The sequence below is a fragment of the Daphnia magna genome, linkage group LG2 (genome assembly GCF_020631705.1).
Source record: "Daphnia magna isolate NIES linkage group LG2, ASM2063170v1.1, whole genome shotgun sequence".
Taxonomy (NCBI): domain Eukaryota; kingdom Metazoa; phylum Arthropoda; class Branchiopoda; order Diplostraca; family Daphniidae; genus Daphnia; species Daphnia magna.
In genome coordinates this window covers 1,996,371-2,012,410 of record NC_059183.1, presented here as the reverse complement: position 1 = coordinate 2,012,410, position 16,040 = coordinate 1,996,371, and positions in this window count along the sequence as shown.

The window sequence follows — 16,040 nt, the reverse complement described above, 5'->3', positions numbered from 1 at the left end:
CACCCTCCTCTTCTTCCAGGACCCGCTTAAAGACCATCGTTGCCTTCCACGAACACCTGAAGCATGAAGGAACAAATTTCTTGATCGCCTACATACGACAACATTTCTGTATCACCAGCGGAAGAGAGGCGGTGAAAAAGGCCCAACTTGCTTGTGTGACCTGCCGCAATAATTAAGCCAAGCCTGGAGAGCAATACATGGCTGATCTACCGGAGTCGCGTCTTGATTCCGGATCACTTCCCTTTACCAGAACTGCAATCGATCTATTCGGTCCATTCGATGTGGGTCTCTATCGAAATCGAAAAGCCAAGCGTTGGGGAGTTTTGTACACCGGCATGGTGACCCGGGTGATATTTTTCGAATTGGTGCCGTCCCTTTCTACCTCAAATTTCCTGCTTTCCATGCGAAAATTCATCGCAATGTATCGAAAGCCTGCCGTTATTCAATCATACAACGGGACAATAGCGCGCTGGAGCAAGAAGGCAGTATTCTTCGTTACCCCTCAGAAGACTTGCTCCTTACCCTACTATACAAAGTCGCAGGATTACTCCACACTCGCCCTCTTACCTATGTGAGCTCTGATCCAGCGGATTTCCACCCATTAACTCCGAACGATTTCTTAAATCGTTCCCACACCGCTTATCCCCCAGCTGGATCCTTTGACGATGCTCCGCCGCGAGATCACTACCGCTATATGCAACGGGTCCTCAACTTTTTCCGAGATCTTTGGAAAACGGTCTACCTACAATCGCTGGCCGCCAGAAAGAAATGGAAGATGAAGCAACCGAATTTCGAAATCAGGGTTGTCGTCCTCGAGATCAAAATTTTTTTCATTAGAACTTGTGTTGTTATGACAACGCCACACGGGAGGCACCTAAAAAAAAACAACCAAAAACAATAACCATCATCACTTTTGTTTAGTTTTTTGGTTTGTTTAGTGGACTAGTCGATTTTTCAAACTGAGCAATGTATAGTAAAAATATTTGAGTTATTTTCATTCTCTGCAACCATACGGCTTCTACCCTCCTTTGGTAAACTGAATAATTTTACATTTTCAATTTTTATTCCTGCAGTTTGACACTTTCTACGTTCTTTGATAACCTTTTACTCTTTTACTATTCATTGTTCAGCTTGAAATATCGATTAGTCCATTAAACAAATAAAAATGAGAGCAAAACCACAAGTTCTAATGGAAAAAATAATTGGTCGTAGCAGACGAAATATTCCATCAATTGCTGCATTGCACGATCTGGAAAGGTTAACAAAAAGATGTCGAAAAGCGCTATAGTCTGATCTCCACCAGTCAAAAGAACGGATGATCTTGTGGCGAAGATCGGATCTATGTTCGAGCTACTATGGCTTTGTTGTGGGGAGAACTTTTGAACGGACATATGTCCTTTCACGAAAATTCCAAAATGTTTGATGCGTGTTATTGCAATCGGCTACCGCCTTTTTTTTTTAATTTTGTGTTTATTTTTATCATTTACTTTAATTGTTTGAAGAATGACGTAGTGTCAGAAGAAATCACGTTGAAAAAGTCTAAGTTCTGATATTTGTTGTCTAGTTTTCCGACTAATTTCCATTAGAAGAAAAAATTTAGAAGAAAACAATTATACAAAATAGCTTATTCATCCCTTAATGCGTATTAATTTTTTAGTGGAACTTTTAGCAATATTTCCCATCCGTTTACCTATTCACGTAAGATACCCTAACGTCATAAGATCCCGTGTTGAAAAGCCCTAATAACTAGATGTTGTTCGATATGTTTACTATATTGTTCAATACACCCTATACAACGGTTTTCTCCCGCCTGACTGTCTGGAGTGACGGGCTTAATGCAAACTTATTTCTTGCCGTTAGGTGTATAGATGTGAGCCGATATTGTGATATATTTGATCGGCCGTGGGCTTTATACCCGTACCGAGTGGTGACCGATGGTAAGCTTGGGTTTGGCGATGTCCAAATCCTAGCTCAATGAAACATCCCCGTCGCTAGCTTGCAGATATTAAAGTTTCGATATGAATGAGTTAGCTTGAGTTTTGAGGGTACAGCAGGCTGCGGATCGAAATTAAAATTGCCCGAGCTATGAAACCGCAGGCTTTCTATTTACTTGAAAAAAGCCAGCCATAAAAAATTACCTCTAGCTAGAAAATAATGGAGTTTAAAAAATGTACAATGGGCATCACTCACTTTGAACACTTTTCAATTTCTCCATGTTTGTAAGAGCCTATGTTTGGACATGGACGAATAAAATCCCCTTAATGTTTACGAAAATTTAAGATATTTATTTAATAAGAGAACTTTTGATGAAGGAAAAAATTATCTATTAGGTGGTGTAGGGGAGACCGGGGCTGCTTGGACTTAGGGGTTGAATGGTTTTTTATGTTATTCAAAAACCAGTTGTTAAAAAAAATTTTTTTTACACTTGCTTATTGCAAATGCCAAAAAACTTGGGGGATGAATTTTCGTTAGTTAAAACGCCTTTGTTGTTTAGTAAGAACAAAATTTAAAAACAGGTATCTGAAATTGTTAAATTTTTCATTTTTATTTTGAATATAGTTTTTTAGTAAGTAAGATAAAAAATAAAAAATATTAACACTTGAAAAAAAATTTTATTCTACATTTTTCTACACTAATCTTAATTCTACTGAGTGTCCTATTTCTCTAGAAGCTTTAAGTTTATTTGTAAAAAAATTCGGGGTAAGTTGGCCCTGACACCTACGGGGTTGATTGTCAGTGTTCGCTCAACTGAAGGGGAGGAGTTGTGGGAGGAGCTGAATAGACGTTAGGTGGAAAATAAAATGTATTAGTTGATGAGCGAAGGGTTAAAAAAAAATTTCAACAATTGGAAATCCTTTTTTCACGAAGGCCATGTTCAGAATGCAGATTGCTCCTGGGTTTCTTTAAAAATGAGAGGTTCTTCGAAATCAATCTGTTTTTTTGAAGTGATCGATAATTAATAGAACCATCCTCCATCAACCAATCAGCCCCATTACGATAATTTAACAAGAAAGCAGATTTATTTAACTTTTTACACATAAAGTGATATTTTTATTTAGAATTTAGTACTAAAATACAAAACATGATTTTTATAAATTATATATTAAAAGAATGAAAGATAACTTTATTCAAAACAAACGAGGGTCCATTCAACCCCACTATTTTTTGGTTTTCCAACAATGGGGGTTTGCACTAAAAAATTTGTATCTCTGCCAATTTTAAACAAATAAAATTCAGACGATAGAAAAATAGTTTTATATCGCTGACAACAGAAATATTTTAGATATCGTTAGTAAAAGCCGAGATATGACGATTAAAAAAAAAGTACTAATCAACCACGGTCTCCCCTACAGTATCCTGCACAAATATTCAAACGCCAATTTAATTTTTTAAAGCCACCTCTTGGCGGGGTAACGGATTTTTGTTTGTTTTTCTTTAAGGGAGACGGCGTGAAGGACACGACAGGGCAGGGTTGGGTAAGTCTAGACCTTTTTCTTTAATGCCTTAAGCTATTACGCTTCAAGGCAAGTAACAGGTCGGATCATTTTTGCAACCCCCAGGGTGGTGTAATTTTTAAACTGTACGTAATGAGAATTTTTGGTTACTGGCTTCCATGTGAAATTAAAACCCATATATCTTTGAACATTTCGTTGTTTATGTGATAGCTTATGGAGTAAAGGCATTTTCATATTGGTAATATTGCCAAACGGGTTGTATTTACACAAGCACAAATGAATACAACAAGTGGTAACTTAAATCTAATCAATGGTTTTACTTCAACAAAAAGGGGGATAACCATTACCAAAAGTTGGAGAAGCGTCTGAAAAACTCTAGGGAAACCAGGGAACTCCTCTAACGGAGCCCAGCTCCGGGAGCTCACCCGACGGAGACTCATCTAACGCAGATTCGGGGCAGCGTTTTTTTACCGTCGCGCAAATTACTCCCCTTCCGGAGTGTGTATCTGCGTATCTTTCATAGAGCAGACTTCTCCCGATAATTTCTTCACCACGATCGCAACGTTGTCCTAGGAGCGGATGACTCATCTCTGCGAAGAGATAACCAATCTCCCTTCTCACCCGCGACAATATTATAAAACGACTCGGCTAATTGGCGTGCACTTTGTCTCCAGTGACGTGGGTTTCATTATTTTACACCTTCAAAAAATTCCTTCACATCAGCTAATTTTCAGGATTTTATACAATTTTGCCGTGATGCATTCCTAATTTTATTCAAAACGGTCAATTCTGAAACTTTTGTTCAGCCTAGCGCCAGAATATTCCGCTTTCCACAAGCAAAATTTTTAAAAAGCTGGTTTTCGATTTTTAAAACGTGTACTAGAGGCTTATATATTTAGATTTCTCGCCTTAGGTGAAAAAGACAGAAAAGAGCTAGCCGTACAGGAAGCAGGCGAATTCAAAATTGTGTATAATATTAATCATTAAAACATGTTCGAAACAATCATAGTAATAATAGAATTTCAATTCCAAATAATAATAACTAAAACTAAATAACTAAAAAATAATAGACAACACTAAAGTTAAAAAATAAAAAAAAACTTTTAGTACAACTTGTTCAATGAAAATTTATCGACTTCTGGTTTAATCAAAATTTTTTATTTTTATTTTTAAATAATTCCGTTAAAAGATTTTTTGTCGGCAAAAACCGAAGTTTTTACAAAAATTATATTCCACGGTTGGATAATCATAATTAAAATATTTGGAAATTGGTGGTTGTTCTAGTAGAATAACATCCGCCTGTGCTGCAGGAAACCCGAGTTTGATTCCAACCACAATCTTTATTTTTCCCGATTACCAAAAGTAAGCTGGCAACGTGTGGTCCTAGATTAGCTTGACTATCAATAACTTAAGATTGGAATCGCCCACACAGCACACTGATGTCTTTTAAAGAATATTTATTCATCCTAACGGCACTACTAGGATTTCTTTATTCTGTACTGAAATCCTACAATGACGACTTAAAGACGATTTTAGCAGGTGTTGATGACCGGCAAAAACTGCTCTAATACACGGATTTTTATTGTCACTCTCATTTTGGCGTTCACTGGGACGACTTGCGCTATCTCTTTTTGCTCTATTAAAAAAAAACTAAAAATAATTTTCTGCCGTCGGATTCGAACACGGGTTTCCCGCGTGGTAGTCGAGTAGTCTACCATACGAGGACTTCTGCTAGACTTCATGGAGAGCAGGCGTGTTTTTAAAGGGCTCCGGATTTTTATTGATGAAGTGTTTTAGCTCCTTGTATTATTCTCACATTTTATCCATTGTCATCCAAAAAACCCTTAAAAAATTCTTATGCTGTAACCAAAACAAATATTTAATTTAAATCCATATATTTCTTTAATTTCAATACTCCATATAATTTATTTATTTATTCCTTTTATCCTTGAAATTATTTTATTCCACACTTTCTTCGGTTTTTAAATTTTTTTTTATTCTTCACTAAATTATTTTATTTTTAACTTTTAGTGCTTAAAACATCAATTTTGGTTTTTTTACTTTTTTGTTCTTAAATTTTTTAAAATCCTGTATTTCTATATTTATTTAGAATTTTCTCTTCAGATTTTTAATGGTTTTTTCACATTTTTCTAACTATATTTTACCAATTTTTTTTACTTGTTTGTGTTTAGTCAATAAGAATTACTGTTTTATTCCTTTATATGTAAGTGGGCCTAGGGTAGCAATGGCAGAGGAAGGAGCATCGAGTAGAATTGCTACTTGAGTAAGACTCCATGGGACAATCATTAAAATCCCAGTTCCTCTGCCAAACATTTTAAAATGTGGGTAGAAAACTTGTCAAGGTGAGCGGGGTAGGGGTTCCTGGTCTGGGGATCGCAAGAGACAATTGGCGGAGACAAAAATAAAAGAAAGACATTCTAGGAGAGGGGTTCAGTACACCACCCAGTATGTCTGCCTTGGCTGTAAAAAGGAATTAAATTAATTTATTTCAGCCGACAGACATGCAAGACCTTGTACTGAGTCCCTTTCCTCCAGTATTCTCCGCCAATCCCTCAAACTAACCATTGCATCTGCAATGGATGGTTCACAGGGGTCTCCTAATCCCGCTCACTCTTCTCTCCCCACATTATCCCCTTCCAGAATCGAAGGGGACAAAATAATTTTAAAATACCCTTAGAAACCCACGAAGTGTCCTAGGTGTGAGTGGACTACCTTGGCAACTAACACCAGAGCCATGGGTAGTATCCACAGACACCTAGAGACAGCCCACACACTCCGACTAGTTAAATATTTGGAATGCGGAGGGTGTGGATTTGCTGGAGATGGCCCTACACTAAAAGGACATTACCAAAGGTTACATTCCAATCACAACCCATTACCCTCTATCCGATTTGCTGGGATATCCAGTATGGATGGCTCCAACCGTGACTCTTCTGTTGTAGCAATCTCTCTAGTGGAGGTTGCTGCAACAGAAGACGAGCGTGATGAGCTATCCGTGGTGGAAATCCCAGTGATCGAGGAATCCCCTGGTAATGTCTTTTCTCCAGAAAATTTTACCGCTAGCCCTATTTTAGATCTTGGGAGGGAATTTGCCTCCTCTTTTAATACACAAAATTTTAGTTAGCTGTATGAACTCGTCCCCTCACAAGAAAAGCACAGAAGAGCAAAGCCAAAGAGACGACGATTTTGTCAGTCTCTGGGTTCCTGCGTTCTTGAGCTGCGAGACTCTACATGACCTAGACGACGTCCTGGAACGTTGCACATCTGAATCGCTCCCTTAAGCACAAATTTTACAAAAACCTAGCCCTGAACAACCCCGAGGAAACCCTTACAAAATAAAAACAAACAAAAACCGGCAAATGCAGGAGGCCCGGCGACATATCAAGCAAAAGGCGTACGAGGCGAGATAGATTCAGCGGCTCTTCAACATTTACCCAAGAAAAGCCGTTCGAGAGGTGCTCGAAGACCGTTCACCCTCCTACGATGGTACTGTACAAGCTGCGGAGGAATATCTCAAGAGGACTTACAACCGATTGAGACCATCTCCGCAGCAGTGCCAAAGTGCGAGGGAACTCTACGACACCTGCGACTGGTCCCAACCTTAAGAGGACCAGATGAACTTCCTTAATCGTGCGCCACCCCAACAAGAGCTTGAAGCTAAGCTTCGCCGGGCTATCAACACATCACCAGGGGTTGATGGCCTAGAATACCGTCATCTTAGAGCCATCGACCCCAACTGCATTCTGCTGGAAACAGTTTGTAAAATGGTTTGGAAGCTAGGGATTCCTAATTGTTGGAAGACGTCGCGAACTGTCCCCATTTTCAAGAAAGGGGACACTAGCGAATATTCCAACTTTAGATCAATATCCCTTCCTCCTACCATATACAAACTGTTCTCTGGAGTGATCAGCCAGAGAATAACGGAAGTCGCTTCAGACCATGGCTGGTTATCTTTCGAGCAAAAGGGTTTTCTCCCGGGGGTCCATGGTATTCAGGAACATACACAGCTCTTACAGACGGTTATCGAGGAGACAAAGACCAAACGAAAGGACATGTCTATAGCATGGCTGGACATGTGCAACGCGTTTGGATCTGTGCCTCACGCCGTTCTGAATGAACTGTTGACATCACTTCCAATACCAGAGGACCTCCGGCACATTCTGGTGGACATCTATTTTGGAAATCGGATGGCTTTTGCCGTTGGGGAAGAATCCATCCGCATTTTCCCGACAGCAGGTGTTCGCCAGGGTGACGCTCTTAGTTCCCCTATTTTTAACCTGGCTTCCGAGCCCCTCGTCAGTGCCAGAAAGTCCAATATTAACCCCAGATTTTTATTATTTGGCTCGCTCGTGAAAACCACGGCCTATGCTGACGACATTGCCGTGGTTTCAAATTCTCCCTCCGAGCTCCAAAATATTTTAAACGTTTTTACCCTCACCGCAAACACCTTGCGGCTTGAATTTAATGCCGGAAAGTGTGCTTGCCTGGTCTTCGACAAAGGCAAGCCGTCTGACGCCCAGTGCCGAATTGGCGATCAATTTATTCGGTGCTTCTGTCCAGACGACCAAGAGACATATCTTGGTACACCGATCGGTGGAAAATTGCGGTTCCAACCACCAACTGACCTTATCCCTAACCTCGAAAAGATTGCCGCCTTCCACCTCGCAACATGGCATAAACTTGAAATTTTTCGTAGCCACCTTCTTCCCTCCCTTTCCCATCACCTCGCTTCGGGTCGGGTCCTGAAAGACTGCCTTACCCAACTGGACACTGAGTATAGGAAGTTCCTAGGCCTTATTTGCAACCTTCCCAATCACGCAACGGCCCCGTTTTTCTACGTGGACCGGTGGGTTGGGGGCCTAGGAACATGCCGCCTCACTGATGATGCCGATATCTGGACCATCACCAGGGCTGCTCAGCTCCTCACTTTTAGAGACCCTACAGTGAGGAAAATATGCCGAGAGCAGCTCCATGACACCATCCGGCGAGGGTTCAGAAACGAGCATCCAACAGTGTTGCCAGTTGGGGAATACCTTTCGGGATCCGTGGATGGGGGGCTCTACAGACTGAGGTACGCGGAGGCAGGGTCCAATCTTTGGACGCTTGCCCGCCAAGCTGCCAAACAACTGGGAGTGCGGCTTGATGTATTCGGCGACGAAAATCTAAGAATTGTCGCCGATGACGTCTCTGTAAGCCCAGTCAAGGCAGTACGCGGACTTCGCGCCGATGCGGAAAGGAAAACGAGATAAGGTTTCATGTGCTTATCCAATGTGAAGAAGGTCTCCAGCTCGCCACCAAGAGGCACAACACCATTCAAAATCTCTTGGAGTCGCGGATAGTCAAGCAGAGACACGACGTCACGATCAACAATGCCATCCCCAGACAAAGTTTAAAACCGGATGTTGAATTTCAACTATCCGGTTCCCGGGTGATGGTTGACGTCGTGGTTTGCTATGACCAACCATGGAGTATGGAGGATGCCTACCAGCGGAAATATGATAAATATTCTTCGCAGGGTAGGATTCTTTCCCTGGTTGTCGGGTCTCTTGGATCATGCTACCCCCGAAACGACGAAATCTGCTTGATTCTTGGAATCAACGGAAGATCCTGGGGTGCTTTTCGATTCAAGGCCCGATTTGCAGCAATCGAAAGATCAATGGAGATGGTGTGTGCCCATTACCATCATGGTGCTACAAACCTCGAAGCTGAAGAAATCCCCCCTGCCCCCGTTGAAACTCCTTACCCTGTAGATTAGTAGACTCATGCCTATTTATTTTATTTCTGTCATTTTAGTAATATTTTTAAATGCACCTATCCCATACATGTTTATTTCCCTTCCGGAAACCCCTCCATAAAAACTACCATACACGCATCACTAATTCTTGTTATAGGTATCTTTAGACTGACAAATTATACAGTGAAATAGTTTTGAATTCCATTATTAAGAAATGAATTTTTTAATGAAATTTAGCATTTAATAAATCGACACTTTTGTTCTTTGACCAAAACACCAGAAGAGAAACATAATTGTTATGAGTTTCGATCATTGGACTCCCGCATCATAGACGTATTGAAAAAAGCAATTCTAGATTATTTTTTGATGTGGTGTACGTAATTCTTACAAAGTTGAAACCCAACGCTACACTGTTAATTGTGGCAAAGTGGCTTATAAAGAAATGGATCGTCTTCTGAGGGACATGATTTATTTTTAAAAAGTACCGTGGCTTAAGCACGTCCTTATAACTTCCTTTGGCGATCCAGTACTGCACGTCTTAGTAAGACAGATTTAGGATGAGCATTAAATTGCTATGTGGGCGTTAGCTACGGAGTATTTGGAGTGGTAGCAATCCAAGCTAACCCAAGACTTGTGCAAGCTTTACGTTTCTTACGAGCACCGCGATTGTCACAATTTCAATCAAATCGGCCCATTATCTGTTTGCTCCCCTTCGTCCCCATTTACCACGAGACCTGGTTGGACTAGGTCCCTTATTGGCAGTTGCTTCCCTTGTTCAATTCATCAATACATTTCCTTTTTCATTATTGCTTCATAATCGGAAGATATTTCTTCGCTAAGGCAAATATACCTTGTGCATTACAAACCACGGAAACGGTTTCATTTTATTTAGGCGTGGCGACCATCTCGTCCATCTTTGATACCTTATTGACCAGCTAGAGCATTGGCATTGACAGAACTAGTAGTAGTAAGACAAAAAGTTGTTCTTACAGGGAGTCGTTGAGTCCGGCGAAAATCTCAAAATTTTTTGCTTAACGATTATTGTTTATTTAGTGAAAAATCCGTTGTAACGATTGGCAAACTGTTGATTTATATCACAGTAAAGGTTTTTAAAGTTATGTATTAGTGAATAGAATAACTTTATCAATTGCTCTATGTCAGTGCTCCAACACAGGAATAACAACAATAGCAGAAATACGAGATCAAGGAGAGTGGAAGAGGTGGACAGAAGGAAGGGGCAACAAGGTTGCCTAATTACAACATCAGTACTTACACGATTGAATATTAATCTTTTGAGTAGAGAATTATCAACCTTCTAACTCAGTAACACAAGAACGAATGTCCTAAAAATGTGGTACCTAGCAGAAACATAATGCAATAGAAACAACGACGTTCTAGGACGTAGCAGTCGACGCTTAAACGTTGACGTCTAGTTTGCTAGTTGACTGTTACTTATCAGAGTGTCTGTTCCTAGGAAAATAGTCCTAACACAAACTGGACACGTTGATCGGGTGGATGTTATCGAATGTTGTTGATTTACTGAATAACCATTTGCGCTCTACCAATGTATCTCTGGTAATATGTATTAGCAAGACACAAATGCGGTGCACATATGGGAAACTCGATTACGGCAAGGCATGTGAGAATCGCTAGCGAAACCCAAAACCAATAATAGCGGCGATAAATTCAAATGTAGCGCCAAAAAATTGCCGCTCTATTATCAATTAGACAATCGGGAACACTAGCACTCGATATCACCGCTAGTTTTTTCGATAGCGAAAGAAGCAAAACACTATTCCCGTTTCAGCGTAAAACTTGTCAAAATGTCGAGGGTTTATACTTGCCCAACACTTTTCAAGTATCAAATTGCAGAATAAGATAACACAGTTTATGCAAGGTTTAACGTCAACGGCAAAGCAGATTTCACCTGGCGATTCAAAAGATTTCTATTCTTCTTTGAAAAATGCTGACAACTGTGGCAGATACTATCAAGACGACAAACAATCGAAAATCTTCAAGTGTCATGCCTATTCATTAATCAAACAACCTTTTTTATACATACAACACGGCACTTCCGGCAAGCGCTGCTATTGAAAGAATATTTTCTTTGGGGGGATTTTGTCACCAATTCGTACATGACTTTGCGACTTTAATTTTGAAACCCAATGTTTTTTAGAACTAATCTAAAAGTTCTTCCAGCTAAATAGTTTATGTAATGTAGTTTTTTTTTCTGTAACCCAATACAATTTCCTGCAAACACTCGCATTTATATTGAGTATCGCTTCAAGTAGCGCTATCGCTAGCGGCGTTAGTTTGTCGCGATAATATCGGTAGCGGTACCGGCGATACGGGGATCTAAACTGCAAAAATATTTGGCTTTGCCAATCTTGGCAAAGAGTTGCTCCACTGTGGGCACCGAAAAATGCTGCCGCTGGATGGCCTTGTTTAATTCCGACGGATCTAGGCATATCCGCACTTCCCCATCAGGTTTTCCTACTACTATCATTCGACTCACCCATAATGTTGGCTCTACTACCGGAGCGATGATCCCGTCATCCACCATTTGTGCCAACTTGGCGTATACTTTTTCTTCAAGATGAATCGGTAACAGACCTGCAGCACACACAACTAGGTCCACAAAATTGGCACCTGTAGCCAACTTGATGTCATATTGAACAGGATGTTTGCCGATGCCTTGAAATACGTCAATAAACTCCTTCGCGAGGACTGGCAGCTCTACGGGGCGATCCACTGTTACGGCATCGACACGTTTGATAAGTTTCATTGCTTTACAAGTCGAAAGGTGTTACACACGTTCACGTGCAGTGGAACGTCGTAACAGAAAAAAAGAGGGATGGAGGGTGAAAATAATGAAGATGAAAATGACGGGTGGGATTAGAACAACTGTATTCTTTGTTAGAAAAGTGAGGGGGGACACAGTTCTCCACTGACGTGGTTTAAAGAGAGAGAGAGAGACTGGGGGTACTTAATTACTCGATTACTAGGCCAATACAAAAAAAAGGGGGCAAGGGCTTCTTAACATTAACATAAATTAAGAGGGGCCTTGCCACCTACAATCCTGCCTGTGAGGGCAGCACCGTAGGTGAAAAAAGGCCCAATATTGGCGGCTGTCCAGGCTCATCAACTACCACGAACTTCACCGGATATTGGACACCACGAATGGTCACAGAGCCCATAAATACACCCATGACTTTGAAATAACCACTTTTCGCACCATAGTTTCGCACACGAGGGCCAGCACTCAACACAACCGACCTTTGAAAACGGCGAAAAGCCTCAAGGGGAAGCACGTTGTAAGTGGCGCCAGAGTCAAGCTTGAACCGAATCGGGGTGCTGTCCTCTATCAAAAGATTTTCATGCCACTCCTCTCCCTCTTCGGAACTTTTGAGTTGGTGTGTGACATACTTCTCATCCAGATCACACTGGTCACACTTCTCATCCACACCGGTAACACGTGATACCATTTGCCGGTCAAACACCTTTCGCGTGTTTACGACCACAATTGGAACATGCACCAAAAACATGATGCTGCTGCCCCCTGGTTTTTTTCTGACGATGTTGGTGACGTTCTTGACCCGATTTGTCTTTAACGGCATGGACGGCCTCAGGTCGTGACAAGATCTGGCTGAGTTGAATTGCGGACGATTCACATGCGTGAACAATCGAACAGGCACTGGAGAGGGATAAGCCAGTTTCGTACAACAACTTCTCCCTAATGGGATCTCTCACCACACCCAACACAATCTGGTCTCTCAGGATGGAATTGACAACAGCCTCTGTGCCCTAGTGGCGTAACTCTACCAACCACGTGGTAAAAGGTTCACCTGGCAGTTAATGGCGTTTGTGAAAACCGAAGCGGTCGAAAACTTCACTTTTGAGGGGCGCAAAATAGTCTGAGAAAGAGTCAAGCACAGGCTGAAATTTCTTAGCATCACCCGCGGTTAGAGATACAAAAGTTTCGTAGATTTTGACGCCTTCTTTTCCCAACAGGAATACCAAAATACCCAACTCATCTTCATCCTCGGTTTTACGAGTAGCGGTTATGAACCATTCGAACTGTGTTCGCCATTGTTCCCACTCTAAAGCCATGTTTGATGCTGAGAAATTAAATGGATCAGGAAATTTCAATGATCATAACACATTAAAGAACGTTCAGTAAACAAATTAAACAAGAACCAACGACGGATGGCTCTGATACAATTGGCTGCAAACGAATGACCACGTGTGAAAGCTTATAATTATTGGCGAACATGCACCACTTCTGACACCATGTTGTAGTCTTTAGTACTAGACCCTAACTGTCTGTATTGAGGGTTCTCTGTTAGCTATCACCCCTCCCTGCTGACTCACAGATAGGTGGCCACATCTGGTGAGCGATAGCTTAAGTGCGATACATTACAACGCGTATAAAAGACGGACCACCTCCATTTGAAAAGCTGGTTGAAAAGAAAGTCGGTCCGTCATTCGGTTTTAAGTCAGTCTTCTGACAGTCTTCTCAGAGTCTTCTCTCAGCGTGTCAGTTCTTCTCTCAGTCTTTAACCTTTTTCCTTTTTCTGCGGTATTTTATAATGTGTTGATGCCAAATTTAAATAAACTCCAATCCTGAAACATAGACCTTTTTTCCAAATTGTTTCATTATTATGCCAAACCCATCGCAACAAAGCAATTCATATCTGTAAAGATAGAATTTTATCGGGCAAAAGCTGTGTTTATTTTTGCACAAGAACTTCTGGTCAAAATGCATCTTTCAAGGGGCTTACATACACAAAAACATTTTTTAGTAAATCAATGATTTAAAAAAATTCTATATAGATTTTTAATATTCCTCTTTATGATTTGATACATAATGAATATATGGTACAATCTCCGAATGCAACGAGGTAGTTAAGTGTTCGATTTAGATAAGCCTAAAAATTTTCCTCTAGCTCTATTTGGGGCCCCATGGGGTCCAATTCCGAACGTTGTTTTAGACTAAACTTTAACTTAACTTTGGTTATTTTTTATTTAACTTTGCGATTTTACCAAACTTTCGTCAAAGTCGAATTCCGACCCAAAAATCCTAAGTCTAGTTTCGAACTTGCACTTAAAATTGAAGCACAGTCTCTTCTTTATGTTAGCTAAAGTGTCGGCTAAAATAAGTACCTAAAAAGGTCCTTTTTTAAGTATAGTTTTCCTAAGTTGGACTAAAAAAGTACTAAACAGCAGATATTGTAGACAATTTGTTTACAAAATTGAAACTGACATCAACAATATCAATTTTTTTCTTCAAGATTTTTGTGATTTAACAGAAACAAGTGATATTTTCTCGTTGGATAGTGACAGTGAGTAACGAATCGAATGCAGTAATCTAAGAAGAAGACGCCTTGTTTCTTTTTACCGAACCAGAAAGGATGTTCTCACATATTTCTCTGAAGAACAATTGATTATGACTTTTCGATTCGACCGACCTTCTACTGAAAACCTCACAGTTTTTATCTTAAACGTTTTTTATTTCAAATGTAAAAAACATTCTCTTTACGTCGGTAGAGTTGACTGCATATCTTTTACCTAAAAGGAAAACTAAAGCAAAGCGTAATCTTCTTCCACTCGAAATGGTTCTAATATCTCTAAAATTTTATGCCACCGGGACTTTTCAGACTGTCGTCGGGAACGTTTTCCGATACAGTTATTATCGTCTCTAAATTGTGTTTGAAAGAAATTTGAAGCTGGTCAATTTTGATTGGAGTTTCTTTTAGGTGATAATGGTCATGCCAACACACCTTTTTTGTTTGTCCCCTACACCGACCAAGTAGAGAACTACAAGGTTTAATCTAATAGCATCGTTTTTTCTTAACTTGACTTAGCTATAAATGCTAATATTTTATAAAGATTGTATTTAACGCAGCTCACAAAATCACGCGTTACGTCATTGAACGAAGCTTTGCAATGTAAAAAAAAATATTTCACGTCTTACATCCTCAGATTAGAATGACCCCAGTCTTCCTTACAACAAACAATCGTATTATTCGATGTTTAAGATAACCGGAGGTTGTTGTGTTCTTCACAATCTTGCCCCTAATTTGAACATGCCACTACTTTTGTGATTCCATTGCGGGTGGACATTTTACAATGAATGCCAACGCTAGGAAATGTGTTCGGATGAACTTGCCTTGGTAAAACGTATAAAGGTATTCAACTGCGAATGAAAAGTATAAAGGTAAACAACTGCGGAAGCAACCGACAAAGGAAGTTCTTTTGTTTTGTTTTTTTCCCTTCTTTTCCTTCTTCCTTCTTTGTGCAAGACAGACTATTGAACAAATTTATGTTTGATCATACTAGATAGGATGGGAAATTTAATGAAAAAATTTGTACAATGTCTGCCTGAAACAAACATGTTTCACCCTGTTCGATATAATTGCAGATTTAAATAAATAACTCTAATAATAATTGCTAACTCTGTCTGTAGAAAAAAAAATTGCCGTGTTCTTTACAACCGAAGTTTTCCTCATGTTCCATTTGCTGATTCAGTCCTTGAGTTTGTTGTGTTTGCTTTTCAGCCTTAACTTGCAAATAAATAATTCCAATAATTGGTTGCTAATTCTGCATGACAATTGCATCCACTTCCTTTCTCGTCCCAAAGAACCCCACACCACAACCCCAAATAAGTACTTTTAGGGAAATACATATTTAAGCAAATCAGATTCATTTTTTAAATAAAATTTTTTGGACAATTTAAGATAAATGGGTAAACAATACTCATTATTGTTTGCAATTGAATCCGTTCATCCCTTATCGAAAAAATTGAATAGTGAGGCGTTTTTTTAACAAAA